The following is a 10,510-nucleotide window of genomic DNA, read 5'->3' on the forward strand; positions in this document are numbered from 1 at the left end:
GCTGGTCCTGCCTAACCCAGGTTTTCTCTTCTGCTGTATTTTATTGGTCTAAGCAGTTACTGAACCCATCCAGATTCAAGGGAAGGAGATATAGAGCCTACCTCTCAATGGGAAGGGTATCAAAGAATTCGTGGTCATCTTTGATCCGTCACAGCATGGTATAGGATAGGGGAAAGAGCACTGGAGTCAAGAAATCTGAGGCTTAGTCCAAGTTGTACAGCCACAGCTAGCCTGCCACTAACAACCACGTCAGCTTTTGGGACTTCAGTTTTCTTCAATTTGAAATGAGGAAATTGGACTTAATCTCTAAGCTCTAAAGTCATGTACCCATAATGCCACATTTGTAACTCTCTAATGTACATCTCACATGGTCCCCCAAAGGGAAAAGGGCATGGGAACAGAAGGCAAATGAGCTACAAAAAAAAAAAAACAACTATTATTTAATGAGAAAGCTGGCAGATCTAAATTCAAGGTCAGCTGCCTCTGACTCCCACTTGTTCATTCCACAAGCACCCATTACAGGCTACGTACGAAGCAGACACGGTGCTGGGTGCTAGGTGCTGGGCTGCAGCAGTGAGCCACATGGAGGGGCCCACATGCTCACAGGCTCACAGCCTGTGGCGGGCAGACGAGAGTGCAGACAGTTACAACCAAGTGCTGAGCGCTGTGCTGAGGAAGGCACTAGCTGCTTGGGCACCTGAGCATGGGACGATGGGAGGGGCCGAAGAAAATCAAATGGAGCCCCAGAGGCAGAAGAGGAGTTAGGTTTGGGGGGTGGGGCTGCAGGGTGGAGTGTGGCAGGTTCAAAGGAAACAGAGGAGCAGTCAAGATAAAGCTGGGAGGAACTGAAAGTGACCATGTGGCGGTAGTGAAGAAAGGGGACTTACTGCATTCCGGGGTGGGGGAGAGGATGCCGAGAGGAGAGGAAGTAGTGATGAGGGGAGAGGCTGGAGAGGTAAGTGGGGGGGCCAGATCACGAGGAGCCCGTAGGTCTTGAGAGAGATCTTGAATTCTATCCTGAGGCCAAGAGAAACATGAAAGAGTTGAAAATTGGGCAATGGCCTATCAGGTTTGGGTTTAAGAAATCATCAAAGTTAGTGTGTGGACTGCTGAGAACGGACCAGTTGGGGATGGGGAGGGGTAGGCTAGCAGCGGAGAGACTGTAAGAGCCTATGGCTTGTAGCCCAGAGGGGGCAACGTGATGGTGACTAGAACTAGGGCGGAGGCAGTGGAGATGGAGTGAGATGGACAGATAAGAGAGATTTAAGAGAATCAACAAGACTTGTGACTGACTGTAGGGGAGGAGGAAGAGACAGGTGGCAAGGATGACGCTCAGGTTTCTGGCTTGAGCAACAGGGTGGATAGTGGTGTCGTTTACTGAGAGAGAAAGACCATAAGAAGAATAGGGGTTTTTTGGGCAGGCAGGGTGAGGGGATCAGGAGTTCCATTTTGGATACATTAAGTTTGAGCTGGCTATAAGACATCCGGGTGAAGATATCCAATAGACAGTTGGACACGTGGATATACAAGTCAAGAGAGAACTGGAGGTGGCTGTGGGGTTAGGGGATGGGTTTTGTTTTGACTTGGGAGGGAGTGACAGCTTGTTTGCATAATGACATGGAGGACACAGAAGAGAAGGAGAAATCAGAAGACAGAAGGGTCAGTGCGAACAAAAGGGTCAGCGGATCAAAGCTCCCAAGGGTTGGGAAGGGATGACTCAGAGCATAGGACTAGGGATTTGTCTTACAAAGGAGGAGAGCCTAGGAGTTGAGAGTTCAGACTCTGGAGTCAAACTATCCACTTACAACTTGGTTCTACCACCTTCTAGCTTTGAGACGTTGGGCAAGTCACTCACTCTTCCCAAATCTCAGTTTCCTTGACTCTAAAATGGTGGAATTATGAGTACCTACCTCATAAATTTGGGCTGATGATTAAAGGAGATAATGCACATAATATGCTTACCATTGTGCCTTGCACATAGTATCACTGCACACACGGTAGCTGTTGTTGTTATTATAATAGGAACACAGGAGGAAAAAATGGCTGCACTTGCAGGTGAGTTTATAGGTTTGGTTGCAGGAAGTTGAACACATTCTTTTTAGATGGTTTCTATCTTTCTCATGAAATAAAAAGTGAGTTTATCTCCAGGGAGGCTACCTGCTAATGCCTCTGGGGGTAGAAAGCCACTCATTTGGCACTGATTAGGAGACAGCACAGTCACTACCAACAAAAGGTCGACAAATTGCCTATCATTTAAATCATCGAGATTGCTTCCAAATTTAAAACATGGAAACAGAATGACTCCTAATTTCATAGCCTAGTGCTGAGATTTGTTCATCTAATTTTTTTCCTGATCTATTTTTTTGGTAGACTTTATTTTTTAGAACAGTTTTAGATTTGCAGAAAATCGAGAAGATAATACAGAGAGTTAAAGTTCATAGTTTATTCAGATTTCCTTCATTTTTTACCTAATTTCCTTTCTCTGTTCCAGGATCCTATCCAGGCTACCACATTACCTTCAGTCATCATGTTTCATTAGGCTCCTCTTGGCTGGGATAGTTTCTCAGACTTTCCTGGTTTTCGATGACCTTCACAGTTTTGAGGTGTACTGGTCAAGTGTTTTGTGGGATTCCCCTCTACTGGAATTTGTCTGATGTTTTTCTCATGATTAGACTGGGGTTATAAGTTGTGGGAGAAAGATCACAGAGGTTAAGTGCCGTTCTTATTACATCCTATCAAGGGTACATACTATCAACATGATTTATCACTGTTGATACTGACCTTGATCATCTGGCTGAGGCAGTGTTTGTCAGGTGTCTCCACTGTAAAGTGACTCTTTTTATCCCCTTTCCAAATGCACTCTTTGGAAATAAGTCACTATGTACAGCCCTCACTTAAGGAGTAGGGACTTATGCTCTCCCTCTTTGAGAGAGGAGTATTTACATAAATTATTTGTAACTTTTTAAAAAAATTGTTTTATTTTTACTTTTATTTTATTTTAGGGACGGGGTCTCGCTCTTGCTCAGGCTGGTCTCCAAATCCTGGCCTCAAGCAATCCTCCCGCCTCAAGCTCCCAGAGTGTTAGGATTACAGGTGTGAGCCACCATGCCCGGCCCGATTATTTGGAATTTTTCTGCATGGGAGGTTTGTCTCTTCTTCCCCGTTTATTTATTTATTTATTCAATCATTTCTGTATATTAATATGAACTTATGGATATTTATTTTATACTTTGTGTTATAATCCAATATTGCCCCAGACCTAGAATTATCTGTTTCTGCAAGAAACCAAAGAGAATGGTATTAGAAACCAAGATCTGGGTGCTAGGTGTGCTCTATTTGAATTTATTTTAATCTGATCACAAACCTCTCATATTGGGGTATAATATGGTTGCTTTTTAAAAATCAGTCTAGATTCAACCAGATAAGCAGATCCTGTAGGAGATATATATGAAGAGATTTATTGCAAAGAACTGGCTTTTGTGATTGTGAGTCCTGACTACGCAAATTGGAAATTTCTAGGGTAGGCCACAGGAAAGGCAGACTGGGCCTCACAGGCATGGGCTGTGCACAGGCCGAGGCTGCTGTCCACAGGTGGAATTTCTTTTCCTAGGGAAGCTCAATCCTGCTTTTAAGGCTTTTCATCTAATCCAATGAGGCCCACCCAGGTTATCTAGGATAATCTTCGTTACTCAGAGTGAACTAATTATGGGCTTTAATTATGTCTACAACATACCTTGAGCACAACACCTAGATTAGTGTTTGCCTGAATAACTGGGACCTAGACCCTACCCAAGCTGACATATGAAAAAACGATCACAAGTGTTATAGCTCTTTTAGAATGTGTCTAGCAGGTTTTCCGGTCCTCACCGGAAGACCCCCTATTAAAAAAGAAACTGTCACAATCATGTCTTTAAAGTGTTCTAAATCCAGGAGCACTTCATTTATTGACCATGTTCCATAAAATGTACATTTTCTGGATTACTGAAGAGTTCCCCTTTGAACCAAAGCTTTTAGACTGTTAACTTTTTAGGATGTATCATAAACTACTTGGCTTTCTTCCACTGCATTACTAAATACTTGAATCCGTTTGTAACGATCCCGGGTCTGCAATGTAAACATCATTGATCACACTGAACTAACAGGGATGTCTCAGGGCCTCCGAGGCCTGGAAGACTCCTGACCGCCATACCAAGCGACCTCATTGCTCTAGTCCTTTTAGTTCCTCTGTCAACCGTCTCTTTATGTGCTTCCTCCCCCTTCCTTCCTTCCTTTTCTGAAGGCTGCCACTCCTCACTGCCATCAGCCTGACTCTTCTACACACGATGTACAACTAACTTTGCTGGGTAACTAGAGCTGTAAGAGAAGTGGACACAAAATGCTGTGGGAAGAAACCTCCACCATACAGGTCTCTTTCTGTCCTTGAGGCTGAGACAAGTGTCAAATATGAAATTGACCAAAAACAGTATGCAAAATGAATGCTCATATTTTTGTCCTGGGTACTGGCGGTGCAAGGATAAATAAGAGCTGATCCTTTTTTCTTTCATTAATTAACTCAATAACTGTGTGTTCTCACTACTTTTGAGTATAAGAGGCATTTACCTCATTCTTTCTGTTTTTTTAAGTAACAATTTGTGAAGACATAATTCACAAACCATACAATTCACCCACATAAAGTGCACAATTCAATGGTTTGTAGTATATGCACAGCTATGTACAACTGCTGGCATAGTCAGTTGTAGAACATTTCCAGCACCTCAAAAAGAAATACCCTGTCCTTACCTGTCATCCCTTGAGTCCTCCATTCCCCCCTGCCCTAAGCAACCATTAGTCTACTTTCCGTCTCTACAGATTTGCCTATTCTGGACATTTCATATAAATAGCATCATATAACATACGGTCTTTTGTGTCTGGCTTCTTTCACTTAGCATAATGTTTTCGAGGTTCATCCATGCTGTAGCGTGTATCAGTACTGCATTCTTTTTAATGGCCGAATAGTATTTCCATTGTATGTGTATACCACTTTTTGTTTATCTGTTCATCTGTTGGTAGACATTTGGGTAGTTTCCACTTTTTGGCTATTATGAATAATGCTGCTAAGATCATTCATCTAGTTTTTGTGTGGACATATGTTTTCATTTCTCTTGGAGTGGAATTTCTGGGTCATATGGTAACTCTATGTTTAACTTTTTGAGAAACAGCCAGACTGTTTTTTACAGTGGCTGCACCATTTTACATTGCTGCCATCAATGTGTGAGGGTTCTAATTTCTCCACATCCTTGTCAATGCTGGTCATTACCTGACTTTTTGGTTTTAGCTATTCTAGTGGATGTGAAGTGGTATCTCACTCTGGTTTTGATTTGCATTTCCCTAATGACTAATGATGTTGAGCCCCTTTTTGTATGCTTATTGGTCATTTGAATATCTTCTTTGGAGAAATGTCTATTCAAGTTCTTTTTCCATTTTAAAATCCGGTTGTTTATGTTTTTGTTGATGAGTTGTAAGAGTTCTTTTTAAATTTTTTAAATTAAAAAAAATTTTTTTTAGAGGTGGGGTCTTGCTCTGTCACCCAGGCTAGAGTGCAGTGGTGTGATCATAGCTCACTGCAATCTTGAACTCCTGGGCACAAGTGATCCTCCTGCCTCGGCCTTTCAAGTAGCTAAGACTACAGGCATAAGCCACCACGACCACACCTGGCTAATTTTTAAAAATTTTTTGTAGAGGAGGGGTCTCACTATGTTGCCCAAGTTGGTCTCAAATTCCTGGCCTCAAGCAATCCTCCTGCTTTGGCCTCCCCAAGTGCTGGGATTACAGTGTGAGACACTGCACACTGCCAGAAGTTCTTTATATATTCTGGATACCAGGCCCTTATTAGATATTAATATACATTTGCAAATATCTTTGTCCATTCTGTGGGTTGTCTTTTCACTTTCCTGATAGTTTCTTTTTCTTTTCTTTTTAGACAGAGTCTTGCTCTGTTGCCCTGGGTAGAGTGCCGTGGTGTCAGCCCAGCTCACAGCAACCTCAAACTCCTGGGCTCAAGCGATCCTCCTGCCTCAGCCTCCCGAGTAGCTGGGATTACAGGCATGCTCCACCATGCTCGGCTAATTTTTTTCTGTGTTTTAGTTGTCTGGCTAATTTTTTCTATTTCTATTTTTAGTAGAAACAGGATCTCGCTTTTGCTCAGACTGGTCTCAAACTCCTGACTTCAAGTGATCCTCCCGCCTCGGCCTTACAGAGTGCTAGGATTACAGGTGTGAGCCACCGCCCGGGCCAAAGTCCAATTTATAATCTTCATTTCCTGTGCTTTTGGTGTCAAATCTAAGATTCCATTGCCAATCAACAACTACTGAGCACTTTCCATGTACCAGGAACTAGGGATTTCATGGTGAATAAGACAGCCTTGGTCCCTATCCTCATGGAATTTCAGTCTAGTAGGGGCAGGGGAGATATTAATCTAATAACTGCATGAATAACTTATCAATTGTGATTTGGACAGTAAAGATGAATGAGTATAGTGAGTGGATGCTAACTTAGCCTGAGGGGCAGGGAAGACTTCCCCAAGGAGGTAACACTTAATCTGACATCTGCAGGATGAGTGGGAGTGGGCCAGGTGAAAGGGTGGGGCAAGGAAGAGAGGGAAGAATGTTTCTTTTCTTTTCTTTTTTTTTTTTTTTTTTGAGACAGAGTCTCACTCTGTTGCCCGGGCTAGAGTGCCGTGGCGTCAGCCTAGCTCACAGCAACCTCAAACTCCTGGGCTGAAACAATCCTCCTGCCTCAGCCTCCTGAGTAGCTGGGACTACATACACGTGCCACCACACCCAGATAAGTTTTTCTATATATTTTTAGTTGTCCAGCTAATTTCTTTCTATTTATAGTAGAGACAGGGTCTCACTCTTGCTCAGGCTGGTCTTGAACTCCTGACCTTGAGCGATCCTCTTGCCTCAGCCTCCCAGAGTGCTAGGATTACAGGCGTGAGCCACCACGCCCGGCGGTAAGAATGTTCTTGAGAGGGAATAGCATGTAGGAACCTCAGAGTTCCAAAGAACATGGCTCTTGGAAGGACCAGCAAGGAGGACTGAGCAGTTAGAACAGAGTGAGGGAGGGTGAGTGGGGGGAGATGGAAGGACTTTGGGAGAGAATGTAGAGTGAAAAGTTTACAAAATTTCATCCTGGTAAATACCGGCAATTAAAGCTGTAGGTCATGGGACTAGAGAAGACAGTTTCAAGCATGAGGAAGTAGCCAACGTTGTCCAGTGCTGCCAAGTGAACTAAAATAACAACTTGGATTTGGCAGATAGGGTACTAAGGTGTGAATGTATGTATCCCTTCAAAATTCATATGTTGGAACTCAACCCCAAGGTACAGTATTAAGAGGTGGGGCCTTCTAGGAAGTGATTAAGTTACTTAGTGATTACGGAATGGGATTAATGCCCTTATAAAAGAGGCTTCAGAGAGCTGCCTGGGCCATCAATTTCTTCCACCATGTAAGGAAACGGAGAAGGTGCCATATATGAGGAATGGGCTCTTGCCAGACACTGAATCTGCTGGTACCTTGCTCTTGGACTTTCGAGCCCCTGGAACAGTGAGAAATAAATTTCTATTCTTTATAAATTACCCAGTCTAAGTTACTTTGTTATGGCAGCAGGAATGCACTAAGACAAGAGGACATCATGGGGAACTTCCTACAGGGACAGTTGATGGCAGTAGACCCTGGGAGGAGATGGAGTTGAGAGCATGAGTGAAATCTTGGAAGAGGTCAGGCATGCTCCTCTCTTACAATGAAGGGAAGAAGGGAAGACGGGGAAGCTGGGTGTGGAATATCTGGCATGTTGGCTGGGGCAGGCATGGGGCATTTCTATAGATGACTAGGGTCAGGAGATGAAGGGCTTGCATACTTTTATTCTCTTCAGAGGATTTCAGGTTTAGCTCTGACTCCAGTTTATTACTTTATCTGGAAACAATATCTAACATATTTCATATTTGGTGGGCACTAAGTTGCTTTAGTGGGTGGAGAACAAGTAAGTTAGCTTGTTCCCATTATGCCTAAAGTAAAACTATATAGGTTGTCAAGAATATCAGCAGAGGAGCCAACATCTCCTTTGAGGAACAGCCACTCTTCTGGCACAGATGGAAAATAACTTGCAATAAACGTGAACACATTTAAAGCTGACATAAAGCAGGTAAACCACAAGATCTCTCCTGGACTACCTTGGCAGATAATACAGTTTCACCACGATAGCCTGCTGCGCCCCTTTCAATTCTTTAAAACATCTATTATTTCCTATTCCTGGTGTGTCATGATGTTGCACATACATTATCTCGAATCTTCAGAACAACCCAGTGAGGGAGATTATATTCCCATTTTACTAATGGGGAAACTGCAACTCATAGAGGCCAGCAATTTGCTCAAGGTCACTAATCAGGAGTCAGGATTTGAACCCAGGTCAGGCTGAGCACTTTCCACCCCAACAGTGGTTTTGAATTTTGCTCCAGGGGCCACTGTGTACAACTGTCTGTCTGGAATAGAGGTAAGGGGTGGGGAGGGAAGGTCCCAACTCAGCTTCAACCTGGGAAGCTCCACATTTATCAGATTTACACTTGGGGCTTCTAGGTAAGCTTCATGAACAAAGGCTTTGGAGGAGAAGCAAAGTTTGAAAGGCATTGCCCTCGCGGGGGCCCTGAACCTCTCAGGCTGAAGCCTGGCTTCTCTTGAAACATTGCTCCAGAACTGCTTTGCTTACGTGATGCATTTGCCTCCAGTGTTCTCCCCGGGCACATCCATCCTCCATGTGAATGCCAGAGTGATTTTCCAAAATCTCAGCATGCTACTCCTCTGCTTAAAAACCACCCATGTTTCCCAACTACCTTTTGGCTAAAGCCTATGTTCCTCTTTTAGTATGGCCTGTGAGACCCTTAGTGATCTGGACCCCCTCCCACATCTTTAGCCTTGCCATTAACCACTCCCCAGCTCCCACCCTCCTGTCAAACCGGCTGACTTACAGTTCCTGGCACTTGCTACATCCACTGACCGACTCCCACTCACCCCTCAAGCCTCAGATCAGGCCTTACCTTCTGCCCCAAAGCCTTTCCTACACCTCTCCGCCTGTGGTCAGGCCCTGCCCTCTGTGCACCCTCCGTGCCCCTCCTCCACTCCCGTGCTTACCTGTCACAGCCCTGCTTCTCTCTCCTCTTCTTGCTCAGAGCCCCTTGCTACGATGCAGTTTTGCATCATCTGCTCAACTCAGCTTTGCTCCCGTGGAAAGAGGTTTCTCAGGGAATTTGCTCTTTCTCTTGGGGTAAGCATACCAGTCTTGCCTTGAAAAGCATACCAGAAATGCCAAGGGCTTGATGTTAGGCATGGAGAGTTTTCAGCATGGGAGTTTGTCCCCTGGAGCCAAACCTCAATTTTACATGGAGGAGGTAGGCTAGGCAGTATCACATGATGTGAAAAATCTGTGGGGAAGAATAGCTGACTACAAGAAAAACTATAGAAAGCTGCTTTCAAATCTTCCAGCTGACTTGGTTTTCATTTAGGAAAGAGCAGGATGGATGCTTGTCTCAGGACCCCAAATATGCTCATAGTTAAGATACTTAGGTTCAAACTTTTCCTATAAAGAGGGGACTACTGTTATAAGTGTCCTTTGAATGCTCGGCACACACCAATCTTTTCTCCAAGCCAGAAGCCTGCAGACTCAGCCATGTGGCAGGAAGGCCCTGCCCTGACAGCCTTCACCAAGCCCAACCCACCTTGGCAGCCGTCAAGCAGGAGGCTGTGGAGCAGAAAGCAGGGTCCTGCATCAGTTAGCCAGTTTCCATCTATAAAATGGGCACAAGGGTGGGGGGGTGTTAATGCCAGATGCCAATACCTAATGCCAGAATCTGGAAACTGCTTGCCCTCCCCTCTTCAATTATCAAAGTACATTTAGGAGAGAAAGGAAGTGCTATATTACACCGTGTAAATATGTTTAAGGTGTAGTTCCTAGAGACATGGGACAGGCTGAAAACAGCAACAGGGTTTGGATCATTTCATGGATGAGAAGACCCTAATGGGTTATTAAGAGAAGGTAGGAAAGTTTTGAGCACAGAGGGGACAAACAGGCCCACCAGGCAGGGATGAAAACCTCAATGGATGGGCTCAGGGTGGCATTTCTGGGCTGTTCTGTGGTGACTGTTTCTCCTTGGTGTTCAAGGATTGAGATGAGGATGGGGTACCGGGTGGCACACGGCTATAATCCTAGCACTCTGGGAGGCCAAGGCAAGAGGATCGCTTGAACTCAAGAATTCGAGACCAGCCTGAGCAAAAGCGAGACCCCCCCCATATCTACTAAAAATAGAAAAAATTAGCTGGGTGTCTTGGCACACGCCTGTAGTCCCAGCTACTCGGGAGGCTGAGGCAGGAGGATCGCTTGAGCCCAGGAGTTTGAGGTTGCTGTGAGCTAGGCTGACACCACAGCACTCCAGTCTGGGCAACGGAGTAAGACTCTGTCTCAAAAAAAACCAAAAGGTCTCA

Source organism: Propithecus coquereli, unplaced genomic scaffold (genome assembly GCF_000956105.1).
Source record: "Propithecus coquereli isolate 6110/MARCELLA unplaced genomic scaffold, Pcoq_1.0 Scaffold873, whole genome shotgun sequence".
Taxonomy (NCBI): domain Eukaryota; kingdom Metazoa; phylum Chordata; class Mammalia; order Primates; family Indriidae; genus Propithecus; species Propithecus coquereli.